Below are 25,338 nucleotides of genomic sequence, written 5' to 3'. Positions count from 1 at the left end.
GGCTTCCCTGGGTGGGAGCTAAGGTACTGTTGGGAAAGCTTGCTCTCTGGTTCTTGGGGACATCCATATGTTGTCTTCTCTGACCTGAGAGCTGCAGTCCTGCTGTGCATGTGACTTCCTCCTCCTAAGCCAGCAGGTGGCATCTCTTGTCACAGGAGCTCTCCTGTCTCCCTGTCTGTTGAGTGAGTATACATGACAGTGGTCCCATAAGATAACAAGACAAAGAATTCCTGTTGCTGCCAGGCAGCGATGGTGCACACCTTTAATCCCAGCGCTCAGGAGACAGAGGCAGGTGGATCTCTGAGTTTGAGGCCATCCTGGTCTAAGAGCAGGTTCCAGGACACTCAAGGCTACACAGTGATAACCTGCCTCAAAAAGCCAAAAAAAAAAAAAAAATCCTTTTGCCTCCAGGTGGTCGATCACAAGTAACACATCAGTCCTGTATCCATGGTGATGCTAGTGCAAACACACCCACTGCACTGCTAGTAATGTAAAAATAGAACATACAGGGGGCTGAGGAGCTGACTTGACAGTTGGGAGTGCTTGCCGCTCCTGTAGAGAATCGGAGTTTGGTCCCCAGCACCCATATCTCCTGCCCAGATCCCATCGTCCTTGCTAAAGTCGGTCCCTTCTCTGTCATGCTGCCTTGGTCTCTCAGTTGTCCCCATTCTCACACTTTTCCCCTTACAAAGACACCACCTCTCCCTGTACCCCATCTCCTGGAAGGAAGGCAGGACTCCTGCATGTCTGGAGCCTCCAGGATCCCGCACAGAGGCCCACCCGTGCCTCCTGCTCAGCGTTATCCCTTGATTCCTCATGGAGGAGGCTCTGAGGAGAGGATGTGGGGATGCTTAGGACGAGGGAGACTGTGGAAGGCCTTTTCTGTCTCTTCACAACCCATTGCTCTTGAGTCTGATTAACAATGTCTCTCAGTCTTATCACTGGTGCCACCGTGGGATAGACAATTCTTTGTCATGGAAGCCTGTCCTGTGTGGCAGCATCGCTGGGCAGCGCCCCAGTGACTCCAATATCGTAGTTACTTATCCTGGTGCCATGATGAAATACCTAACAAATGGCTCAAGGAAGGCAAGGTTTACTCTGGCTAAGGATTTGAGGGTACATCCGTGGGGGTGGGGAAACCTTGGAGGCAGGGGTGGTCACATTGCGTCTGCAGGCAGGAGGTGGACAGGGATGCTGGTGATCAGCTGGCTTTCTCCCCGCCCCGCCCTTTTATTGAGTTTGTTTTGGACCCCAGCCGTGGGATGGTACCACCCACATCCAGGGGCTTCCCTCCTCCGCTAATCTTCCCTGCAACCGCCCTCACAGACATCCTTGGCTGTTTCCTAGGTGATTCCAAACCCAGGCACGTTGACAGTGAAGACATCCTCCTACTTCCAACCTGTGAGGATCAGAAATACCGCTAGAGGTTGCAGGATGCTCCCCAGACGCAAGGATTGAATTTCCTTTAGGACTGGGTCAGGGAACCATCAGACACTCCAGTGGGTCCGAGACCTCTGCGTGAAGATGAGCTGCAGCTGCGGATCGTTTTTTTCCCCAGCCCGACTTTACCCATCAGGAGATATTGACCGGTGCCTGTCCCCTGAAAGGAAATGAGGGTGTTTACTTTTGAAGGGATTGCGTAGGCTTCCAAGAGAGCAATCTGTGGGGGTGCTGCCACCTGTTGGTGAGTGGTTGGAAGTGCAGTTTTCGACGACCCGTCCAGGATGGAGGGAAAGCAAGTTGTTGACAGGTGGGCGGGCTAGTAAGGACCTCTCTAAGACTCAGCCAGGGAGCCCCAAGGAAGGCAGGGCAGAGGGCGTGGAGAGCAGAGGAGTGAGAAGAAATCGGGCATTTTACATCACGTTTGCTTAAACAGTGATGTTGAAAAGAAACCTGGGCTTGGTTCAATTGGCTTTTTTCCTGTGGTTACTCACCATGACCCTCCTGTAGTGATACTGTTTGTAATCTGACAAGTAAAACTTGCCTGGAGATCAGAGGAGCAGAGCGCCAGCCGCTAGAGTTCTTACCTCTACCAATGCTCAGATCAAAGAGTCGATCCTGTCTCTCCAGACTGCGTCCTCAGACTGCATCTGAGCTCCTGTCTCCTCTCGCCTTGTATTTCTCTCTCCGCCCAGCCATATTCCTTCCTGTCTCCACCTCCCTAGTGCTGACTCCCAAGTGCTGGGATCACCTTTGTGTAGCTCTGTTTCTCTTACAGACTGGATCAATTTCGTGTAGACCAGGGTGGCCTTGAACTAATAGAGATCCATCAGTTTGTCTCCGAGTCCCGGGATTAAAGCTGTGTGCCACCACTGCCTGGCCTCTCGTGGCTCACTTAACTCTGCTCTCTGATCTTTAGGCAAGCTTTATTTGTTAAAATGCAAGCAAAATACAACTACACCCACTTTCGTTAGAATCACTGACTGTCTCTGTGTATTTGTGTCAGGGAAGGGACCCCAAGTATCAATATCCAGCTACTGACTAGCAATAGCTAACCAATAGCCCTTGGTTAGACTGATGGACATTCCAGCTCCTCCCCAAAACTGGCCTCAGTGGAAATCAGGAGGACGGCACAGCCCGTGGCCATACCTGCCTTCTTCCCTGGAACCCACCTGTCCTCCAGCCCTTCCAGCCCAATGTAGCTGAATAGGATAGCTAGAACCAGCTCTAGCCCGCGAAGCCCGTGGCCTCTGCTTCATCTAACTTCCACCTTCATCTCTGGGCCACTCTCATCTTAAGCCAGAGGCTTCTCCAGGACTAGACTTTTGTCTCCCATGAGGCTGACTGCAGTATGCATGGGGCTGCATTCAGCTGGGGATTTTGCCAGTCTTAGAATCTTCTATGCTGCTATAGATTACATTCCTTGTAGCATCCCTGTCTGGGGGGGGGGGGGGAATGGGATGAAGAGGCTGCTGGAATCCTTTCTGCAGCGTCTTTTTATTTTATTTTTCTTCTTGAAACAGGGTCTAATTGTATAACACCGACTAGGCTAGAACTTGCTACATAGATCAGGTTAGCCTCAGACTCATAGATCCACCTCTTTCTGCCTCCCAAGTTCTGGGATTCAGGTGTGTAACTGGAGGTTTCTCTCCTGCTCACCAGTTCCCAAATAACCACTCTGAGACTTAATATTAATTACAAATTGTTTGAAGTATTAGCCAGGCTTGTTACTAGCTAGCTCTTACATTGAAATTAACTCATTTCCGTTCATCTGTGTATTGACATATGGCCCATGGCTTATCGGTAATGTTCTGGCATCTCACTGTCTGGCAGCTTTCAGAGTCTCTCTTGATCCCTCCTTCTTCCTGTATTCAGTTTGGCTTTCCCATCTAGTTTTATTCTGCCCTGCCATAGGCCAAGGCAGCTTTATTCATCAACCAATAAAAGCAACACATATTCACAGCGTACAAAAGGACATCCCACAACCCGGGTGGGTGCCACTATGCCCAACTAGCCCCCATTTTTTTTAAAGATAAGATTTCACGTAGTCCAGGCCTCAACCTTTCTGTGTAGACAAAGATGACCTTGAACTCCTGATCATCCTTCCTGAACACCAGAACGACTGGATTACAGGCCCATGACACCATGACCGGCCTTTGCATGTCATTTGTGTGGCATTTTGAGCAAAGTCCATCTAATCCTGTACTGAGGTCTGCGAGGGAAGCGGTAGTGTCTGCTTCTCCCGCATCCTGCTCTGACTCAGTTCTTAGTGCTGGGGGGAGCAAGACGTGGATGGAAAGCTCCCTGAGTGAAGGAGCTCTGAGAGGGAGGGACAGCACAGAAGCTGGGAGGCAAAACGGCATCCAGGCACAGGTGTGCCTCCTGCTGGCATGCGGGTCTCAGACCCTGAAGAAGACACAGGGATGTGATGGTTTGAATGCGAATGGCCCCCATATCTTTGTGTATGTGTGTGGTGTGTGTGTGTATGTGTGTGTGTGTGTTCGAGACAGGGTTTCTCTGTATAGCTCTGGCTGTCCTGGAACTCACTCTGTAGACCAGGCTTGTTTTGGAATTTTCTCTGGGCTGCCAACCAGCTTCCAAATAAAGACATGGAGAATAATTATTATGATGCTCAGCCTTAGGTTAGATTTGTCCCGCTGGCTCTTTTAACTTAATTTAACCTGTTTCTCCTCACTTACATTTGCCTCTGGACTTTTTACCTTTCTTTTATTCTGTATGTCCTCCTTTCCTGATTCTTCCATGTCTGTCTGGCTGTCTCCTGGCATTTCCCTGTTGTCTCCTTTTCTTTCTCCTTTCTTTCTTCTCTGAGCCTAAATTCCTCCTCCAATTTACTCTCCCTGCCTTAGGTCCTATATACATCCTCCCTCATTATTGACCATTCAGCTTTTTATTAGACCAATCAGGTGTCTTAGACAGGAAAGGCAAAACAGCAGCACATCTTTACATAGTAAAACAAATGAAACACATCTTTGCATAGTTAAACAAATATTTCACAATAAGGCTAGCCTCAAACTCAGAGATCTATTTGCCTCTGCCTCCAGAGTGCTGGGATTAAAGGCATGTGCCATCACTGCCTGGCTTTGGCTTATATTTTTGAATGATTGGTCCTTAGTTGATGAACTTTTTAGGGGGACGAGTAGGCCTAGTTGGAGGAGGTGTGTCACTGGGAGTGGGCTTTGAGGTTTCAAAAGCCCAAGGCCAAGTACAGTCTCTCTCTCTCTCTCCCTCTCTCTCTATCTCTCTCTCTCTCCCTCTCCCTCTCTCTCTCCCTCTCTCTCTCTTTCTCCCTCTCCCTCTCCCTCCCTCTTTTTTTCATATTTATTTATTTAGTATACAATATTCTGTCTGTGTGTATGTCTGCAGGCCAGAAGAGGGCACCAGACCTCATTACAGATGGTTGTGAGCCACCATGTGGTTGCTGGGAATTGAACTCAGGACCTTTGGAAGAGCAGGCAATGCTCTTAACTGCTGAGCCATCTCTCCAGCCCCCTCTTTCTCTCTCCCTCTACCTTTCTCTCTCTCTCTCTCTTTCTCTCTCTCTCTCTCTCTCTCTCTCTCTCTCTCTCTCTCTCTCTCTCTCTGCCACGTTTTTATGGTTCAGGATGTAAGCCCTCAGCTGCTCCTCCAGTGATATCTGCCTGCCTGCTGCCGTGCTCCCTGCCATGCTGGCCATGGACTGAAACAGGAAGTATGCTCCTTTTATAAGATGCCTTGGGATGGTGTCTCTTCACAGCAACAGAAAAGTAACTAAGACAAGGGTTAAAGTTCCTTGTTTGTCCTCTCCAAAAGTTAGGTTGAAACTTAACTGCCAAGGTGACTACAGAGGTCATTAAATCTCAAGAACTCTGAACTCATCAGGTGATTAATTCCAGTGTAGCAGGAGCTATATTCTCTTGCTCACCCAACCTTTACCCCGCCATCATGTGATGTCCCCCACTGTGGGAAGACGCACGGAGAAGCTCCTGCTAGCTGCTGGCACGACACTTGCCGATTTCTGCAGCTGTGAGCCATCTGTTTCTCTTTATCGTTACCTACCCAGTCAATGAGAGCAATACTAACGAACTAAGTGCAGGAAAGATGGCTCTCTGTTCTTGCAGTTAAGATGGCACTCTGTTCTTGCAGAGGCCCCGAGTTCAGTTTGTATCTCTCACTCTGGGCAGCCCACAACCATCTGTAACTCCAGCTCCAAGGAAGCTCATGCCCTCTTCTGGCCATGGCAGGTATCTGACCTCAAGTGTACATACACATAGACACACAAATGCACACAGGTTTTAAAATGCAAAACAACAACAAAAACCCAGAAAGACATTCCGGGCCAGTGAGATGGCTCGGAGGGTGAAACCACCTGCTTTCAAGCCTGACACCCTGAGTTCAATCTCTGGAACCCACATAATGGAAGGAGAGAACAGAACCAACTTCAGCAAATTATTTCTGACTCCACTCTGTGGCTCACACGCACTTGCACACACACACACACACACACACACACACACACTATTTAAAAATATTTATTTATTTTTATTTTATATGTACGAGTATTTTGCCTGCATATACATAAATATGCACATCTAGTGCCCAAAGAGGCCAGACAAGGGCACCACATCCCCTGGTGTGGATGGTTGTGAGCCACCGTGTGGATGCTAGGAACAGAACTTGGACCTTCTGCAAGAACAGGAAGTACTTTAACTGCTGAGTCATCTCTATGCCCCCCCCTTTTTTTTAAGTGGGTTTTTCTTGTTTGAGACACTCTCTCTATTATGTAGTCTAGGCTGGCCTGAACTCACAGAGATTCACCTGCCTCTGCCTCTGTCTCCCAAGTGATGGAATTAAAGATGTGCACCATCACTCCTGGGAAAATTATTTTTTTTTTTAAAGTCCTGAAGTTCTCAGAATGGTAGTGTATGCCTGTAATCACAACATTTGAGAGACTGAGGCAGGACAATCTCTAAGCCACTCTATAATACGGAGGGAATCCTTGTTTTCAAAGAAAATAAAGGAGAAAAAAGTTCTGGATTATTTTAAAGACAGGTTGAGTGTGGTAGTGCATACTTGTAGTCCTTGCACTTCAGGGTTTGAGGCAGAAGGATTGCCACAAGTTCAAGGCCAACCTGAGCCACATGGTACAGGCCTCGACAGGCTAAGCCTCCAGAGAAAACAGAGAATGTGGTACGAGGAACAGCAACCATGTTCTGAACACAGCCCCACTCTGGATTTTCTTTCTCTTGCTAAGGGCGCACACTTCCAGGCCTGCAGCTCTCCCTGCCTTAAGGTGCTTGGGGAGAACGAGAGTGACAGCCGCACTCCCCAAAGAGAGGCGGAGACCCTTGAGGTGGGGTGAAGTCCCAGAGAAGCATCCCCAGCCTTCCTTCCAGGACTCCTGGGTGTGCAACCTTTTCAGAATCTACTTCTCTCCATTTCTCTCCACCAAGCTGGGACTTCTTCAGGGCACAGTGGCAATCTCCTTTAGCCCCAGTATCCGGGAGGCAGAAGCACATGGATCTCTGTGAGTTCAAAGCCATCCTGTGAGTTCTAAGCCAGCCGGGATACAAACCAAACCAAGACATCATCAATAACAAAACACAAAATTGAAATTTGGATTTTTCTTTGTTGAGACAGGGTATCCAGGCTGGCCTGGGATGCTGCATTGGCTGAGGAGAACCTTGGGTTCCTGATTCTTCTACCTGTACCTCCCAAGTGCTGGGATTATAAGCATGCGCTCAGTTTGTTTGTTTGTCTTTAAGACAACATCTCATTCTGTAGTCCAGGCTAGTCTGAAACTCACTATGTAACCCAGGCCATTTTAAAATTCTCTGCAATCTTCCTGCCTGCTCCCCTGAGAGCTGGGATTATAGGCATGAGCCACCATGCTTGGCTTCAGATTGGGATTTTTCTTCAACTGGCTTTTACTCTAGGGTACTGCTTTAGTTATTTTTCCACTGCTGTGAAGAGACATTAGGACAAAGGCAAAAAAAAAAAAAAAGAAGCATTTTCCTTTCTTTTTTTTGTTTTTTGTTTTTTTCAAGACAGAGTTTCTCTGTAGCTTTGGAGCCTGTCCTGGAACAAAATTTAATTTGTGGATTATCTAACATTCCAGAGGGTTGGTCTATGATCTGTGATCATGGCGGGAAGCAGACAGGCATGGTGCAGAAGCAATGGCTGAGTGCTTTACATCCTGACCCTCAGGCAGTAGGCAGAGAGAGAGAGAGAGAGACACTGAACCAGGGATGGGCTTTTGAAACCTTAAAGGCAGTGACATACCTCTGACGTAGGATGTTGTTCCGCGCTTGGTCTCGCCTGCAAGAACCACGCGGGACACAGGATTCTTCTGCAGAAATAGCTTTAATGTCTCTTGGGAGCTAGAGCATAAGCCACATGGCGGAGACCCAGATATGAAGGAAGCCATCCCTTATATATGAAACAGACCCTGCTTCGGACGTGTCACTCTTGGATTGGTCCGCTGCTCCCAGTCCCAGGTGATGCCTCGGGAGTAGGCGGGACAGCGGTGGGAAATTACTGAGCACATGTGCGTTCACCTGGCAGTGAAGCCGGATGTCAGTGCCTTCTTGATGATGGAGAATGTGGCTGTGGCCCTCTACAGTAGGAGGGTCATCTGTCTATGTGTTACTTTCATAGGTTATTAAAGAGACTGCCTTGGCCTTTTAATAGGGCAGAAAATTAGGTGGGTGGAGCAGATTGAACAGGATGCTGGGAAGAAAGCAATGAGGCAGACGCCATGATTCCCCTTCCCGAAACAGACGCTGGCTAGACTCATGCCAGTAGGTCACAACCTTGAGGTGACATACAGATTATTAGAAATGGGTTAGTCAAGATGTGAGAGTTAGCCAGTAAGAAGCTACAGACAGTGGGCCAGGCAGTGTTTAAATGAATACAGGTTCCGTGTAATTATTTCGGGTGTAAACTAGCCAGGGAACCAGGATCCCGGCAGGAACACAGCCCGCCGTTCCTTTTTCAACATACCTCCTCTAAGAAAGATGCATCTCCTAATCCTTCCCAAACAGGGGACCAAGATTCAAACGTATGTGTAGTTGGGTGTTGGTTGTTTTATTACTCTTTACTCTTGGGGACAGGCAGCCACCCAGCTTCCAAATAAATGCACAAGGAGTCTTATTCTTTCTTATGAATGCCAGGCCTTTGCTTGGCTTTTTTTCTAGCCAGTTTTTCTTAGCTTGAATTATCCCATCTACCTTTTGCCTCTGGGCTTTTATCTTTCTCTATTTCTGTATACCTTTCTTTACTTCTTTCTCCGTTGATTGCTGTGTGGCTGACCTCTTCTTTTCTCACTCCTTGATCTACTTTTCTCATTCCTAATCTCCTCCTATTTATTCTCTCTGCCTGACAGCCCCACCTATCCTTTCTCCTGCCTGGCTATTAGCCCTTCAGCTCTTTATTAGACTAATCAGGTGTTTTAGATAGGTAAATACTGCTTCACAGAGTTAAACAAATGAAGTATAAAAGAAAGCAACGCCTCTTTGCATCATTAAACAAATGTTACACAGTATAAACAAAAGTAACACATTTATTATCTTAAAACAATATTCCACAACACACATGAGCCTGTGGGGACCATTCTCATTGGAACCACCACAGGGACTTTGTATCTCTTAGGATCTTTGTGGTTTGATTTCCCTAGAAGGCTTTGGAAACAAGCAATCTTCTATGTTTCCCTTTACAGGCCAGGCATGGTGTTCGGTCTCCTCTAGTCCTGCAGGATCACATGGCAGCCACCCCAAGACTCAGCTCTCTCTGGCTCTCTCCTCTCGCTCTCTCCACTGGCAGGCAGAATTATAAAGTGTGTGCTTGGGACTTCGCCTGTGGAGAGAAGGGGAGGTGTCCCTGATAAAGACAGCTTTGGCATAGTGAGCAGGAAAGCTTCAGGGAGGAGCTGGGGGGCTGAGGAGGAGCAAAGGTCTGATCTGCTTATGTAAGAGTCACAGACCAACTTGTTTTGTGAGCCCAGGCGGCAGAGCTGCTAACTTTAGACTAGAACCTGAAACTTATAATCCTGGAAAGGCATCCGAGGCTGTGTCCTGGGCTCCACAGTGTGTGCCCTGCACCTGGAAACTGGTGAATTTAAGAGAGAGGATGGGCCTATGGGTTTGGGGGGAAGAAGTTAGGGCATGCCACAGCAAGCCCTGAAGCTCAGTCTCCTGCTTCTTTCTTCTAGAGCACCCAGAAGCCAACGAACATGGCTGCTGACTTACTATCTGCCTGCAAGTCATTGCCAAGATCAGAAAGAAAGTTCCTCTCTCTGGAGGGACAGAGAGCAGGGCATTGTAGGAGGGGCCACTGGGCAACAATGAACCCCTCTGCTGAGGATCCCTGAGGGGGTCCAGACTTTGCATACAGCATAGTGTCTAGTTTGACATCTGATCTCAGTCTGTGTGTGTGTGTGTGTGTGATATGCATGGACGTATGGCATTACCATAATGGAGATAATGGAGGCAATACAGACACTACTCTTAACATAGAAAACAGTCTATTAGGCCACACCCACACCCCCTCTGTTCTGACACCAGTTGCAAATCTAGGAATCCCCAAGGCCACCCTCATATTTCAGAACTCATTGAGACTTCCGCCTTCCTCACTGTCTCAGGTAAAACCAGCCCAGGGAAGAGTAGGGTGGGCAAGGCCAGGAGGATCCCCAAAGAGCTGTCTGCTGTCTTCTGCCGATGGAGCCCCATTGGCCTTAGAGTATCATCCCTTGCCTTGCTACCTAGAATGTGTACTGGGGTTCCCTACTCGCTGCCTGTGAGGCCAACCCCAGTCCTCCAGACCTTCCAAGGTCCAGCTGCATATGTTGGGTCAAAGCCCATAGTCACATTGTTGATTTATCCAGTGTGGCCAGCTCTCTCTAAATGAAGATCCTCCCCTTGGGCAGTGCTTTCTGGAGCTGGGGCAAAGTCCAGACCCCCCCTCTGTACAGGGTTGAATTCTTCACTTGTATGTGGATAAGTTCAACCCCCAGTCTGCATTAGGCTGCAGATTCCATTCTTATGGGAAGACTGAACCCCCAAGGGCTGTCTTCAGCTGTCCACATGCACAGTACAATGCAGGACACAGGAGCCCAGGGGGCTGGTCACCTGCTTTCATGCTGAGGGTCACCCATCATCCACTGGTGGTGTGTTGGACACCAGTCATGTGACAATGCTCTGAAAAAGGGACAAGGCCGACAAGCCAAAGCCAACCCTGACCCCTGGACGGCATTCATCCCAATAAGGAACTCAGCAAAACTGTGATTAGTCTGTCGTTCCTGAAGGAAGCAAAGAGCTGAAGGAAGAAGGAAAACACAGAAGAAAGAACCTGCCTTTGGCTAGGAGTGGAGGAAGTGACCACTGGCCCGAGGCTGTTGCTCAGGGAGGGGGTTGAGCTTAGCATCTAGCATGCAGGCAGCCCCAGGGGTCAGGCCGCACCGCTGCACAAACCATGTAGCTGATGAGTGTGGTAGCTCATGCCTGTAATCCCAGCCCTAGGAATGGAGGCAAGAGGACCAGGAGTTCAGGTCGTCCTTGACTACTTAATAGTGAATATGAGGCCAGCCTTGAGACCATGTCTCAAGAAAAAACAAAAAAACAGCCGTGAAGTGGCACACACTTTTGTAAAGCAGAGGCAGGTGGATCTCTTTGAGTTCAAGGTCAGGCTGGTCTACTTAGTGAGCTTCAGGACAGCCAGCGCTACAGAGTGAGACTCTGTCTAAAAACAATAACAATAACACAAACATGAAGTTGCACCTGTTAGCAGAGGCCACAGTAACGGGTGACTTGGTCAGGTTCTTCAAAGACTTGGGTAGCTAAGTCAAGTGACAGAGGCAGGTGCAGCTTCATCTCTACGGCAGACCCCTTCTTTCTATTCATCGTGTAGCCTGAGAAGACAATGCCTGTCCTTGCAGTACAATGGAATCTTAGACACACACACACACACAGACACACAGACACACACAGACACAGACACACACACACACACACACACACACACACACACACACACACTGGCCAGAATGTGCTGAGGAAAGGAGAAACACTGGCCTTTTTCTCGGCTCAGTGGTGTCCTTAGCTCAAAGGTCTCTGGTAGGAATGCAGCCTCCATCAATTGAGTCTACTTTCTACACTCAAACCCCAATCCAAGAACCTCACAACTTCCAGGGCGGGCAGATGGAGGCCTGGGTTTGCTACCCAATAGCGGAAATAGTGAGTGGCCTCGCTCCAACTCAGAATCATTTTTGAAGCAGCAAAGGCAGCAAGAGCCTCTGTCTTTGTTTGAAAAAAATTTTTTTTTCACTTATTGCTCTTTTTGAACAGGGTCTTACCATGCAGCTCTGGCTGTTCTGGAACACTTTGTAGATTAGGCTGGCCTTGAACTCACAGATATTTATCTGCCACTGCCTCCAGAGTGCTGGGACTAAAGGTGTGCACCACCACACTTGGCTAAGAAAAGATTTTAAAATACAGTACGTGTGTGTGTGCGCGCACACATATGAGTGTGGTGCCTGCTGAGGCCAGAAGACTGGAACCGAAGTTATGGGGACAAGGGACATGGGTGTTGGGAACCAGACGCAAGTCCTCTAGAAGAACAGCAAATGCTCTTAACTGCTGAAAATTCTCTCGACTCTCTGTCCCCCAGGGTCTCACTCTGTAGCACAGGCTGGCCTCAGATTTACTGCAATCCTACCTTCGATCTTTGTCTCCCAAATGCTGGGATTGCAGTATGTGCCACTTGCAGGCTGACTCTGTCTCGTCTCATGATCCAAATCTAGCAAGGACAGCTCTGAATTCTGCATTAGGCTGCCCCCACACCAGACTCCTCTCAAGTGCTGGGATTACAGGCTGCCTTACCAGGAATCTGGGCCATCATGCTTGCTAGGGAAACATTGTGGCAACTTGGTAAACTCAAGGCCAGCCTGGGACACAAAGTGTGTTCAAAACCAGCCTGGGCAGTTTAGCAAGACCTTGTCTCAAAAAGTAAAAATTGTGCGTCTGGTGAGATGGCTCAGCCGTTAAAGGTAAAATTAAGTCTGCTGACATGAGTTAAGTCCCTGGGACCCATGGTGGAAGGAGAGAGCTCCTATAAACTGTTCTCCCATTTGCTGTGGCAAGTGTGCATCCCTCCCAAAATTATTTATTTAATTAAAGGCAAGGGCTGGTTATGTAGCCCTGGCTGGTCCCCAACTTCCGGTCTCTGCCTCAACCTCTCAAGTCTTGGGATTCCTGCTGTGTGCCACCACAGCTGACCCTTAAGCATTGTTGGCATATGGATGCCATGTGTCCAGCTGCCTCACATGCCCACTGCCAGCCTTTCCTGTCAGGTCAGAAGGCATCCTCAAATCCTGAGCCAAAAGAAACCTGTCCTTTGTTGAGTTGCTGTTGTCAAATACTGTGTCTCGGGAAAAAAGTCACAAATGCAAGTGGTGTATTTTAAGTTTAAACTAGCTGTGAAGAGAGATTGGTTTTGTTTTCTTGAGATGGGGCCTTGCTGTGCAGCTCTAGGCTGGCCTTGAACATAAAATCCGCTCTGTCGGTATATAAAAATCATGTCCACAAACACTGCCACTTATGTAACTCATAATACTTAGGTAATCATTAAAAAGTTCTTAAAAGCAGGCTGCAGAGGAAGTGGCTCAGAAGTTAAGAGCACTTGCTGTTCTTGTAGAGGACCCTGGTTCAGTTCGCAGCACCCACAAGGAGGTGCGCTACCATCCCTAACTCTTGCTTCAGGGGATCTGGCGCCCTCTTGCCTCCATGGGCAATGCATGTGCATGGTGCACAGGCATATATGCAGGCAAGACACTCATACACATAAAACAAAAAATAAATCTTTTTAAAAAGACAGAAGGCCGGGCGGCAGTAGTGTACATCATTAATCCCAGCACCTGAGAGGTAGAGGCAGATGGATCTCTGTGAGTTCCAGGCTAGCCTGGTCTACAGAGTGAGTTCCAGGACAGTCAGAGTTGTTACATAGAGAAACCCTGTCTCAAAAAATCAAAAACCAACCAAATATACAAAAACAAAATAAAAGGGGCTGGAGAGATGGCTCAGAGGTTAATAGCATTGCCTGCTCTTCCCAAGGTCCTGAGTTCAATTCCCAGCAACCACATGGTGGCTCACAACCATCTGTAATGAGGTCTGGTGCCCTCTTCTGGCCTTCAGGCATACACGCAGAAAGAATATTGTATACATAATAAATAAATAAATAAATAATATTTAAAAACAAAACAAAACAAAACAAAAGGCAGGTGAGATGGGTGAGCGGGTAGTGATGTCTAGTGTGCAAGCCGGCCCACCTGTGTTTAATCTGTGTACAGAAGAGAGCTGATTACATATTGCCTTCTCACGTTCGCACACATTCTTCATGCCCCCCACACCTCCTAATAATAAATAGCAAATAGTTCTTTTTCAAAAGGTTTCTATAGTTGTTTCTTATATTATTATAATAAAAATATAATTGTTAATAATTACTGATTAATACATTATATTTTCATGTGTATGGATTTTTTGCCTGCCTGTATGACTGCGTTATGTTTGTGCAGTGCTCACAGAGGAGGCTGTTGGGTCCTCTAGGACTGACTGGAGGTACAGGTGGCTGTGAGTCACCACATGGGTGCTGGGAAGTGAACCCAGGTCCTTTGGAAAAACAGTCGGTGCTCTTAAACCCTGACCCATCTCTCCTGCCCCAGATTTCTTTAGTCTTATGTTATGTGTGTGAGCGCTTGCCTGCATGTATGTAGATGCACCACACAATTGTCTGGTGTCCAGGGATGCCAGATTGCATGGGACTGAAATCACAGGAGTTTATGAGCCACCATAAATAAAGCCGGGAATAGGACCTGGGTCCTCTGTAAGGACAACCAGTGTTCTTAATGGCTGAACCACCTCTCAAGTCTCTAGAAAGAGTCATTACAAGAAAACGTAGGGCTGTGATCGACACCTGTCCAGGTTGTTGATGGGGATGGTTTCCTGGATGTTTGCATCTAAAGTTATGGAAATATTTTATGTTGTTGTTTTCTTTCCTTTTCTCTTCTTTTTATTTCCGAGACAGGGTTTCTCTGAGTAGCTCTGGCTGACCTAGAATTCACTCTGTACACCAGGCTGGCCTCGAACTCACAGAGATTCACCTGCCTCTGCTTCCTGAGTGCTGGAATTAAAGTTGTGCACCACCAAACACAGCTGAACGGTGGGAAATCTATGTATTAACCATGTATAGTTTTTCTATATGCCAACCACACTTTAGGAAAGTTCTTTTCAGTTTTTTTGATATTATTTATGTATGTAAATGTGCATTTGTGAATGTATGTGACACGCGTGCAGATACCTGCAGAGGCCAAAAGAGGGCATCAGAACCTCTGTAGCTGGAGTTTCAAATGGTTGTGAGCTTCCTGATGTGGGTGTTGGGAACTGAACTCAAGTCTTCTGGAGAGCAGGCAGTGCTCCTAACCCCTGAGACATCTCCAGTCCCAGGAAAATAGGTTTTTAAAAAAGATCTTTAGCCAGGCATGGTAGTGTTCGCCTTTAATTCCAGGATTCAGGGGGCAGAGCCAGGAGGATTTCTGTGAGTTGAGACCAGCTTGGTTTATATAGTGAGCTCCAGGAGTACATGGAGAGATCCTGTCTCAAAAACAAAACAAAACAAAAACCAACCAACCAAACTAAACAAAAACATCCTTGCTGGTGGGTGGAGATAAGCCTTAGTAGTTAAGAGCACTGATTGCTCTTGCAAAGGACCTGGGTGCAGTCCTTAGCACGAACTTGGTGGTTAGTAATTCTTAGCATCCACATTATGGTTTACAACCATTCGGAACACCAGGGGATCCAACACTATCTTCTGATCTCCCGGGGCACCAGGTATGCATGTGGCACATAGACATATAGACATATGTACAGGCAACATATAAAAAGTAAAATAAATGGATCTTAAAAAAAAAAAAGCATTGCTGGGCAGTGGTGGCGCACACCTTTAATTCCAGCACTTGGGAGGCAGGGGCAGGCGAATCTCTGTGAGTTCGAGACCAGCCTGGTCTACAAGAGCTAGTTCCAGGACAGACTTCAAAGCTACAGAGAAACCCTGTCTTGAAAAACAAAACAAAACAAAACAAAAATCATTGGATATGGTGGTACATACCCATGATCCCAACATTTAGGAGGCTGAGCAGAAGGATCATCATGAGTTTAAAGTCAGCTTCAGATATAGAACAAGACCCTGCCTTAAGGAATGTACTCACAGGGCCCCATAACTAGGATGGGTATCTCTTGCCATTGTCTGGCTTGTCATAACTTGCCTGTAGTCTGTAATGTGGTCACAATAATGTGGACAGCATTATGATGTTTCCATTATTATTAATGTTTCCATTAACAACTATGAATGAGGATTTCCTCACAGAAATCTCTGGAACACTTTAGCAGACTGCAGATGATAGGGGTGGGACAGGACTGAGGGTTCATCAATCTCCAGGACCCAGATGGAGAGATCAAAGAATGGGGACCCCTGCAAGCTGTCCTTAACCTGTGCATACATAAATAAAAATTGAAAATATAATTACAAATAAAGATCTAGTATAAGAAAGAATTTCCCTAAGGTGAAAAATGTATTTTTTTTTTTTTTTGAGACAGAGTTTCATGTAACCTAGGCTGACATTGAGCTCACTATGTGGCCAAGGATACACTGAATTGATCTAGCCTCTAAAGTAGTAGAGTAAAATAGTCTTACACTCATAACTTCTTAAATACCTCCCTAGATGGTTTACTTTGTTCTGTGTGAAGGAAGGCAGCAACCAGGTTTAGTATCTAAAAAACAATCCAACGTAAACAAACTAGGCACACACCACACACACACACACACACACACACACACACACACACACACACACGGTGGGAACCTACTGTCTCAACTGGGAAGCGGCGGGGAGGCTAGTGGCAGCACACTCTAGACACACAGCTGACCTCTGCCCCAGCTTGGATTTTAGGGAAAGTCTATTTCCATAGCTTGAGATCTCCTCCAGGGTCTCACTGGTTCCTCCTCAGAGTCAGGGGAGAGCAGGGCTCTGTAACGTGGCACTGCCTCCTGCCCCAGGAGTCAGCCTCAAAGAAGTACACACTCTGGAAGTGATACTGGGTCATTTACCCCAAGAGAAACTATGGCAGGGCTGGCATGTCCCCACAAGCCAGCAAGACCTCTCTGGATTCACTCGACTAGCTACTGGGGTGGGTACGTGAGGAAACGGGTCCAAAGCCTCTTGCAATCCCACAGTGCTTTGCTTGCTTTTCAGGGCGGACAGAGATGCAAAGCTTGCTGACTCCAGGACCACCCCCTTGTTTCTCTCGGATGCTGATTTTTCTTAGTTCAAATTTGCAAGGAAGAACCCTACTGGTCGGGGTTGGGTCAGGTTTTCTGTCCCTGCCCAATCAGCTTAGGCAGGCTGGGAGAGGAGGGGACCTGCTGCTACCTCCCCCTAAAGGCTGTGATTGGGAAGGATCAATGAGTCACCCTTCCAGGGCGGTTAGTTAGATCCCAACCCCAACGGCTCACTCCCTATCCTAGCTGATTTTCTTTACCTTTCCTGTGCAGCTAATTCCTTGGGATAGAAACATTCCCTTCTGGAAGAAAAGAGATACATAAAGGGCTGGAAACTGCCTAGCAAGCTCCAGGTTCTAAGTTCCCTCCCCAGCACCAGAAAGTAAAATAAAAAACCAGCAAGCTGTTGAAAGGCTTGGGCTTGGGAAGTTCAGTTGTCAGACTCGTGTGGGTCCATATCTAGATAGCCAACAGTCGCTGGAGACTCGGGTTGAACTGCCTGCTAGCTGTGCCCTGCTCCAGGGATGCATGCAGCTTCTGGGGGCTGGGAACTATGATGGGCTGGGTTTTTCAGCTACCTTGAGTCACCTTGTAAACGCCTTCAACACCTTCCTTGGTTTGCCAAGGGAGACTCTGGGTGGAACGCTTTAGTCGGTCATCAGTGAGTAGTTGTTTATCCTCCCCAGGAAAAGCGACACAAACCGCTCACCGAGTCTTGGTCTGCCTCATCCCCAGCCCCCATGCGTTTCATTTAAAGCTAACACCAACATTCCCAAGTTGAGGTTCTGAGCAGCCAGACTTTGTTCCACACAGCCAAAAGTTGCCTGGAAGCTGTAAGGTGATTTCAAACTCTACCTGGGGCAGCTGGGGAGGACAGGGGAGGCCACTAGAACTCTCCAGGCTGAGGGACCTGAAAGGGATGCTGCTCTGGTACTTGGAGGGTGAGGAGGACCTTGAGCATTGGCTTTCTGCCCCACAACTGGGCATCAGGGCCCAGGGCCAAGGGCAAGACTCTTGGAGACAAGTCTTCCTTGTCTCTCGGTCTTGTCTTTCCGACTCTGTCTCACCTTGCTTGCTCCCCGGTGACTCAGCAGCTTACCGGCTGGCCTTACTCTGGGAGTGGGTTGGGTCTTTATTGTCAGGTAGATCTGCAGACTTGGGATGTTATAGAAAAACTGTGGCTCGAACTCGGGTTCTTCCAAATGCTAAGCAAGCTCTGTACCACTAAACAGTCTGCGCGCCCCCAAGCGCGCGCGCGCACACACCCTTATCAGTTCCCTTCTTTCAGCCCACTGGAACAGCATTTTAAACCCAGAGCGGCCGTCAGTGTCTCAGCTGCCTTATTCAGCCACAACTGGTTGTGAGGAACCAACGAACTTGGCGCTTCCTCCGCTGGACCCCAAATGCCTGGATTCTCCTAGGACGTCTGTTAGTTGCAGGGAAAGGGTGTGAGATCTTCATTCACCCGCGATTACAGATTCTCCAAGCTTGTTTTGATTTGGTTTGGCATGGAGACGCTGAGAGCCACTCTAGGGAAGGAGACCATATGCTGATACCAGGCTGGGAGAAAGTGACGGTCCGCGCCACATTGCAGGAGAGCAGACATCCAGAACCCATGTGACCTCTCCACACAGTGAGATTCTGCAGGGAGTCCCCCCAAACTCACTTTGCCTTTTCTAGCTTCTCAATTGCTTGGGAAATGGCGGCTAGCGGCTTCGATACGAGGGAAAATTGCACGCAAATTTGCAGTGCAGAGCCGGCTGTCAGGGGAGTTTAATTCGCAAATCACTCGTTGACGCACGCGGGCGTGTAGCAGGCTCCGGAAACCTGGTGTAGCGAGGTCGGAGCGCAAGACAGTAGCCGCTCTGCCCTATGCAGCGCCACCTCCGGAGCCCCAGTGTCCCCACTGGGCCTCGGGATTACTCGCAGTCTCGAGGCTGCGCTAGGAGCCACAAGACTCCGGCGCCCCTACCCGCTGAGGTCCCCAGGCCACCGCTCAGTGTACCGGAAGCTCCCCTCCCCCGTCTTCCCAAAAGCTTCCAGCAGCCTGGAGGCTCTAGCAGTGACCCGCGTGTCCCCGCGCACGCACACACCTCACGCACGTCAGCCCCACGCTTCCTTATCGCTCCGTGCCCGTGTGCACGCAGGCCTTTACGCGCTGTCGCACACGGTCAGAGAGCCACTGAGGGTCAGAGCACTGCGCGAGGGGTGGGAAGAAGACCCCGGGACAGATCTGGGCGCTGTCCGAGGTGGAGCCGGGGGTGGAGCTTCGGAGCCGGGCGCGCAGAGCTGGGGCGTGTCCGCGCCGCCGTGATCCTCTCCGCTCCTCCCTCGGCCCGCTCCCTGCGCTCGCAGCCTCCTCGCCGCAGCCCCCGCCGTAGCTGTCGCTGCTCCCGCCGTCACCACCTCCGAGGTAGGCGCAGCAGAGAGGGCCCGGGCAATGCCTGAGTCCCTGGGGGCCTCGGGCAGCGCTCCTAGGGAGTCTCGAGGGAGGCGATCGAGGGACGATCGGGCGAGGGCGCAGGGCCTAGGAGAAGGGCCACGGGAAGGGTGAACCAGGGAGGATCATCGCGGGCCTGGAGGGTCAGCGGGAGGGTGGAGGAGGCCTGGAGGGCGGGCGCCGAGCGGATCTCTGGAGGGAGAGATCCGAATCAGAGCGTGCAAAACATCTGCAGTTGGGAGAGAGGGGCGATCTGGACAGAAGGGCGGAAGGGCAAGGGCAGCCGCGTGCAGGCCCGGCGGGCCGCGGGTGTAGGTGACCTTCCCCGGCGGCGCCCTCTGGCTCTAGATCCTTAGGCACGGATCTGGAAGAGAGACCCTTCCTCAGCCCAAGCTCTTCCCCGCCAGCCCCGAGAGCCTGTGCAGACCCAGCTTCCTCCTCCGAGAGGACGAACTCTAGGCATGGCCATACCCTGGAGCCCCTGGCCTCTACACTCCATAGTCGGCCTATACCCGGTGTAGGTGGCGCTGGGTCCCTCCCGCGCATGCCACTGCCTTCCCAGACGGAACGGGCTGTCCTGGGTGAACTTAGGCCTCAGGGACAAGCACCTGGGCCTAGACTGGAGGCAAGACCCCAAGGGGAGCCCTATGCCTTGGCCTCCTTGGCCTTAGGGATGGATTCCTTGTTCTGTGTCGTCAAATGCGACTGTGCATTTGGGAAACTGTTTTCAGGGCCTGACATCTGATTGGAGGCCCACAACTCTGCGTGGTTTGTCCAAGGTCACACTGGTAGGAAGATTTCAAACTTCAGGTTTTTTTCATCTGCGAATTAGGGACAATTATATATACTTCGTTGAGTTTGGGGGAAAGAATAAAATGATCCGATTAACAAGAAGCCTTTAGGCATGCAGAAGGACGCCTTAGAAACTTTGATACTTACCTTAGGAGCTTTTGAGGAGGACTGAATCCACCCCCGCACCCTCTGCCCACCAGATCATTTGTTTCACGTGGGTCCTGGAAGGGACTCAGATCTAGTTCTGTTATTTTAATGCCATTGATACGATGTTAGTAGCAAGCATTTGTGCACCGTCAGGATAATTTATGAAACACTGTCAGTCTTCAGGCAGGGAGCATCAAGTCAGACTGCAGACCCGGCTGGCTTGCAGGAAGGATCTGGGCTTAGCCCCCTCCCCTTGACCAGAGAGATGGGTGAAGGTCTCCTTTACCTAGGCAGCTTTGTCTTCAGGGTCTTGGGTGGAACCACTTGGCACACAGTAGGTGGGTAAGAAAGGTCTGTGGGACTAAATCCATTTTAAAAAGTGTCTATTTAAATGTATGTGTCTGTGCCTGTGTGAATTTGTGTGTATGCATGCAGGGGCCCTCAGAGTTCAGAAAGAGGGTATTGGAGCCCCTGAATCGGAGTTATAGGCAGTTGTAAACTGCCCGATGTGGGTCTGGGAATCAAACCTGGGTCCTCAGCAAGAGCAGTACGCACTCTTAACCCCTGAGCCATCTCTCCATTTTTTTGCATACCACCCTTCACTACCCCAGCAAGTGGCACATGGTAGGTCTACATTCAGCTGTGGACTCTTGAACACCCATTAGGAGACGGGGCATCTTACTCACTTCCGGAAGCTATCCTGGCCTTGCAGAGTCACCGACGTTTAAAGAGCTATTAGGGCACATACTCACAGCAGTAGTCATGAGAGATGAGAATCAACTCCTCTAACATTCCACAACTTCCCAGTTCTTGTGGGGACTTGTCAAACGGGTGTTTCTGGGCTTGGAGCTAGAATGGGATTCTGGCCAAGGTCTTAGGCCTGATGCACTTTCCCTTTCTGACAGGTGTCTGTGTGGGGTGGTGCCCACTATCCTGTGGCTTCGAGTAAGGTGCCCCCCCACTGTAGTGGGTGCTCCCAGGTGATTGCTTTATTTTCTGATATCTAGAATGAGGCTTTAAATGGGCTGTTTGGGCCCACAGAGCACTCATGCTGAACCAGAGGCAGGTGTAGACTCTGGACTCTTGGGATGGTGGTGGTAAGGGTAACCCCGATCCCTCCCCACTCCCCATCGTCAAGGTGATCTGAGGCCCTTTACTCTTAAAGAAATTTCCCACGGTATGAGGGACACCTCCAGTGGTAGTGACCGAGGGACACTGGCTGAGAACTGCCAAAGCCAGGAGGTCAACCCTCCACAGGATTCCGGAAAGGTTGTGGTCTGTAGCTTTGTGTTTTCCCCAGGTTCCTGTGGTAGCCATCAAGAAAGGAGAGCATGCTCAGCTGTGCCTGGGCACGGACCTCCTCCATTTCACTGTTTGTCACGGGATCTAAGCACTTTACCTAGAGCTGAGAAAGAAAAAACTCCAGAGGGCAGCCTGGACTCTCAACACTGATCGGACTGTTTAGAGGCACAGGGTCTAGCTCAGGTTAAGTAGCTTTCTTATGTCTTAGTTTTTTCTGTTATAGAAGGTTTTTTTTTTATTTGCTTGTTTACTTGTTTCGTTGTGGTTTTTCTTTCTTTTTCTTTTTTTCTTTTTGCTTTTGTTTGGAGGGGGCAGCCCATGTGGAGGCCGGAGGACAGCTTTCCGGTCTTCCTGTCTCCACCTGCGTTTTGGGATTGTAGATGTGTTCCATCACACTGGGGTCTGCTGTAGAAGTGTGATTGTCGCTGTTGGCCATTCTCTATGTATTCTGTGACCCTACTGTGTATCCTTGGCGGCTGGGCACAGGGTAGTTCTCTGCTCCTACCCCCACACCGCACTGCCGCTGTGCTTTGAGGAGCTCGTAGGTGTGAGTTTGTAAAGTAGAAATCACCGTCTGGTTGGGAACAGAGGAAGAGACATGTAGCTGGTGTTGGCCATCTGCAGTGGCCAGTGTCCAGCAAGGACCTTGGAGCTGAGTCTTAGAAGGGCTGGTTTTCCCTGGGATGATATGGGAGGTGTTCTTCCAGGGCCTGGCCAGACAGTGTCCAGTCCAACAATTCCTCTTTATGGATAAGGTGGACTCTGGACCCTGTGGTTCAGGGTGAGTCTTTGACAAGATGCTCAGAAACCTTTATTATAATAGTGAATGTGCAAAACAAGGGCTTGGTTAGATCCCTGGCCACAGATATGGCAACAGAAACTATTGGGTGGGCATGGAGTGCAGTAGAATGCTTGTCTGGCATGCAGGAAGCCCTGGGTCCCATCTCCAGCACTGTAGAAAGTCAGCCTGATGGGGCATACACTCTGGTAGAGGTGGAGGCAGAGGGATCAAGTTCAAGGTTATTCTTGGTGACCTAACGAGTTTGAGACTCACTGATGGGCCACTTTATACCTTGTCTCTAACAAAAATAAACAGGGCAGTGATGGTTTACAACTTTAATCCCATCACTTGGGATTAAAGGCAGAGACAGAGGCAGATTGGGAGGCAGAGGCAGGCAGGTCTCTGTGAATTCCGAGACTAGCTTGATCTACAGAGTGAGTTCCAGGATTGCCAGGGCTACACAGAAAAACCAAAACAAACCAACCAACCAACCAACCAAACAAACAAAAACACTATCCATCTGCTCATCAACCAATAACTTGACCTATCATCTATCATTTTGATAGAATTCTAGTTGTGTTTGTTTCATGCCTGCTGTGTGTACTAGCCACAGTATTACATGCTTTATATTGACGAAAAATAGGGTCAGAGAGACAGACTAACCTGGGTTTTTGTTTTTTTTTTTTTACCTAGAAAGGGGAGTAGGATGTGGGTCCAGAAACTATTGATTCCCAAGGCTGAGTGCTTAAAGAACTGTCTGTGTCAACCCCCACGTGCCTGTCAGGGCTCTTGAGGTGCCTGTGGCTATGCTGGAGCCCTGGTGTGCCTGGCTAGACCTTAGACCCTAAAGTGCTGGCTGCCTGCATAAGCCTTCCCCTCTTCACGGGTGGGTGAGTGGGCAGGCAGGGTGCCCTGAGTCAGCTGTATTCTCCCAAGCCTTTTGGAAGACTGTGCTGCTGCTGGTGTCCCAGCTTCCAGAGTGTTTTAAAATAGAAGCAACGCCTGGAAAGCCAGGCTGCCCCCTGTGAGACTCTATGGAGGGGGGAGGGAGGGCAGCTGCTTTGGGAACATAACCTGCTTCCAGAGCAAGGGCCAGTGCCTTGCCAGCTCTGGATCCAGTGACCGGTGACTGCTCCCTGGACTGCCTTTGCTTGCAAAGACAGTGTTGCGCTGGTGTGTGTGTATGTGTGTGTGTGTGTATGTGTTGGGACTCCTGAGCTGGGCCTGCCTTCCTCTGGGAGGTTGATTCTCCGCCCCCATACCCCCACCTCGGTCCCTATGGCTGGGCCTAGGTAGCTGATTTTGCTGTAATTGAACCTGGCCTCTTTTATTTTTCATTTTGTGTGCGTGAGTGTTCTCCCTGAACATATGTTAGCACACCACATTCATCTGGATCCAGAAGAAAGCATCAGATCCCCTTAAACTGGAGTTACAGGTGGTTGTGAGCCCCTACGTGGGTACTGAGAACCGAACTGTGGTCCTCTGCAAAAGCAGCCAGTGCACTTAACTGCTGAACCACCTCCCCATTCCCTGATACCTCTTGGGTCCATTTTTGCTCTGGCAAATCACCCAAAGCTGTTGGAGAAACAGCAGAGCCAAAAGTTGTCCCATGATTCTGTCATTCAGAGGGCACTCCTGGATGGTGATGGGGGAGTTTGGTCACTGTTGATTTGGCTCCCGACAGTATCTAGCACGCTATTGTCTGGTTATTCCTGCGTAAGATGAGGAAGTCATTTGCAAAAATGGGGCCAGGATTTAGGGTACCTGCGGTGGGTCTTTTCATGCCTGGGGCCCCTCTGCCTTCCTGATGTCCTGCCGTAATCACCTATAGCTACCTGGATGGTCTGGAAGATGCCATAGCAGGATGGCTCCTGCTCTTTGGGAAGTTGTCCTGTTTCCCCCTGGCTTTTGGAGGTGGGGGTCTGAGCTCTCTGGGGGTGTTATCATCATTCAGAAGACTTTATTTCCTGACTGGGTATGAGACCCACAGCCACCCTGATGCCTGTGTCACCCACGGGCAGAACCTATGTCAGTTTTGAGGTTCTGGTGGGTACATAGTGAAGAATGAGCCTGGTCGTTTTTGTAGAACATTGCTGCCTGCTCCCAGGCGGTTTGCCCTGGCAATTCTCACATACACTGGAGTTAAGGAGTTCTACCCTGCTCTTGCCTCATGGGCAGAGTGGCTCAGATGTTGGTGGTCCCTTGGGAATGGAATGTGCACCTATAGGCCTTGCCCAGTGGTAGGGCTACTGTCTCAAGTTTTAGTTGGTTCTTAGAACCAATATGGACACTATTTACACAGCTCTTTTCCTTCTGGCATCTTAAAACTTTATTTTATATCAATGGGTGTTTTGACTGCATGTATTTATGTATGCGCCATTTGTATACCTGGTGTCCTCAAAGGGCATTGGATCTCCTGGAATTGGAGTTGCAGACAGTTGTAAGCTACCATGTGGGTGCTGGGAATTGAATTCAGGTCCTCTGGAAAAGCAGCCATTGCTTTTAACCAATCAGCCATCTCTCTAGTCTCTTCTCTTAAGACAAAAAAAAAAAAAAAAAAAAGCCAAGTTATGGTGCTTTAATCCCAGCATTCAGGAGGCAGAAACAAGAAACAGACAGAGACAAGCAGATCTCTGTGAATTCAAGGCCAGCTCATCTGTCTGTCTGTCTGTGCAGTGTCCAGGAAGCCAGAAGAGGGCCCCGGAGCTGATTTTATTGGTGGTTGTAAGCTACCATGTGGGTACTGGAAACCCAGCCCAGGTCCTGTGAAGAACAGACAGTGCTCTTGGTCTCTCTGCCTTTCCTCTAGCCCTCTGGCATCTTGACTGTCGTGACATGTTGGAACATTGCTGACTTCCGGTATCTTCCGCTCTTCACAACAACATGTAAATAACGAAGTAGAATAAAAAAAATGAAAACCACATCTGACCTTCATATCTACCTTCCTGACTCCCTGTCCCTCCCCGAGGCAGCCATCCTGTTTATGGGACCCATCTTTCCTGTTCCCTCCTGCTCACTCACAAGTTCGCAAATGTGTAAAGAGGCGCATGTAAAAGGACCTTACATTAATGATGAGGAGTTAGAAATGTCTTGTGGTGCACTGTTTTCTTTTTCT

The 25,338-nt window shown here is 49.1% G+C and overlaps 1 protein-coding gene and 1 long non-coding RNA gene across 3 annotated transcripts in view; one reads left to right on the top strand and one right to left on the bottom strand.

The window, feature by feature from the left end:
* Nucleotides 1-8,980: 8,980 nt before the first annotated feature.
* Nucleotides 8,981-18,912, bottom strand: LOC146892911 (uncharacterized). Its single transcript, XR_015003572.2, has 2 exons — nucleotides 17,829-18,912; nucleotides 8,981-9,291 (listed from the first exon to the last, which is right to left on the bottom strand). It is a non-coding gene; the product is annotated as an uncharacterized LOC146892911 (long non-coding RNA).
* Nucleotides 18,913-19,035: 123 nt separating this feature from the next.
* Nucleotides 19,036-25,338, top strand: part of Vdac1 (voltage dependent anion channel 1) — a 28,591-nt gene continuing 22,288 nt past the window's right edge. The window contains exon 1 of one of the 2 annotated variants that reach the window (XM_087910646.1): nucleotides 19,036-19,174. The gene's annotated coding sequence lies outside the window, so the exon portion shown is untranslated. The remainder of the gene's footprint in view (nucleotides 19,175-25,338) is intronic. The other variant, XM_087910647.1, reaches the window with a different exon arrangement.

This window comes from Myodes glareolus, chromosome 9, assembly GCF_982192425.1.
Source record: "Myodes glareolus chromosome 9, mMyoGla1.1, whole genome shotgun sequence".
NCBI lineage: Eukaryota > Metazoa > Chordata > Mammalia > Rodentia > Cricetidae > Myodes > Myodes glareolus.
Note: the sequence above shows the minus strand (reverse complement) of the source record. Positions and strands in the feature narration are given on the sequence as shown.